Raw genomic sequence first — 1,567 nt, 5'->3', positions numbered from 1 at the left:
TCGGTTCTTCACGACCACAGTCGTGCGCTCTGCCTCTAGACCGCGAAGCTGAGTTCGGAGAGTGACCTAAACTAGGTATATAATATTAGCTAGGCTCCTATAGCGAAATGATCCCGTTTTTTCGTCACGGTCATGAGTCGGTTTTACTCCGGTCCTCGAAATTGCATGACGCGCGTAAAGAAGTTTCACTTCAAAAAATTCCTGCAAAGTTATGGATGTAATTACGATCTTTTTCAAGCGCGTATGTAATGATTATTTTTATCAACGTCGCATACACCTTGCTAATGTTTTCAGTATTATTAGGGCTTTTTTATACTAATTTTCATATATTTATTGGCAGGTAGAGTAGAAATTAATATTGTTTAGCGTTTGCCAACGACCATACCATGTTGAACACACCGGTTCTCGTCCGATCACCGAAGTTAAGCAACATTGGGCGCGGTCAGTACTTGGATGGGTGACCGCTTGGGAACACCGCGTGCCGTTGGCCCATTTTTTATGGTAATTTCATGTTTTTTTTTATTTTTTTATCTTTACTATCATTAATAATATCATAAAATTCTTTAACTTTTCAAGTATGCTACAGGCCTAAAATATTACTTAGTGGATTGATATTATGGTCAACCATTGAAAAAAAAAATTCCTTCAAAATTATGGATGTAATTACGATCTTTTTCAAGCGCGTATGTAATGATTATTTTTATCAACGTCGCACACACCTTGCTAATGTTTTCAGTATTATTAGGGCTTTTTTATACTAATTTTCATATATTTATTGGCAGGTAGAATAGAAATTAATATTGTTTAGCGTTTGCCAACGACCATACCATGTTGAACACATCGGTTCTCGTCCGATCACCAAAGTTAAGCAACATTGGGCGCGGTCAGTACTTGGATGGGTGACCGCTTGGGAACACCGCGTGCCGTTGGCCCATTTTTTATGGTAATTTTATGTTTTTTTTATTTTTTTATCGTTAACATCATAAACAATCTTATATCATTCTTTAACTTTTCAAGTATGCTACAGGCCTAAAATATTACTTAGTGGATTGATATTATGGTCAACCATTGAAAAAAAAAAAGGCGTTAAAAACAAAAAACATTAAAAGATTCTGCCGATAGATGTCACCCCCGTAATCAATATAATTAAATAGATTAAAAAATATATATTTATATTCTGCCGATAGATGTCACCCCCATAAACTATATAATTTAAAATTAAAAAATATTCTGCCGATAGATGTCACCCCAGTACAAAATATAATTTAAATGACGAAAAAAATAATATGAAAAATAAATAATGTTTAAAATTACAATGGATTAAAAATTTAAAAATTTCAAAGAACAATGACTACAAACAATGAGTTATAAAATTAACATTCAACCAAAAAAAAAAATTAATATGCGATGGCCGAGAATCGAACTCGGATCAACTGCTTGGAATGCAACTACGCTGACCATTACACCACCAACGCCAGTTGTCGAGATTACCTAAAAAACATTTATATCTTACTTCAAAACTTTCACTAGATCAAATGAACTTTAATCGGTCCCGCATTTTCGTTTC

The 1,567-nt window shown here is 34.0% G+C and overlaps 2 non-coding genes across 2 annotated transcripts; both read left to right on the top strand.

Annotated features, from left to right (window-relative positions):
* Positions 1-371: 371 nt before the first annotated feature.
* On the top strand, positions 372-490 carry LOC149423634 (5S ribosomal RNA). Its single transcript, XR_016302244.1, has one exon. It is a non-coding gene; the product is annotated as a 5S ribosomal RNA (ribosomal RNA).
* Positions 491-813: 323 nt separating this feature from the next.
* Positions 814-932, top strand: LOC149423633 (5S ribosomal RNA). Its single transcript, XR_016302269.1, has one exon. It is a non-coding gene; the product is annotated as a 5S ribosomal RNA (ribosomal RNA).
* Positions 933-1,567: the final 635 nt, after the last annotated feature.

This window comes from Hesperophylax consimilis, chromosome 5, assembly GCF_061612785.1.
Source record: "Hesperophylax consimilis isolate HC1 chromosome 5, BYU_Hcon_1.0, whole genome shotgun sequence".
NCBI classification, from domain to species: domain Eukaryota; kingdom Metazoa; phylum Arthropoda; class Insecta; order Trichoptera; family Limnephilidae; genus Hesperophylax; species Hesperophylax consimilis.
The sequence above is the reverse complement of the archived record's forward strand: the minus strand, read 5'-3'. Positions and strand labels throughout refer to the sequence as shown.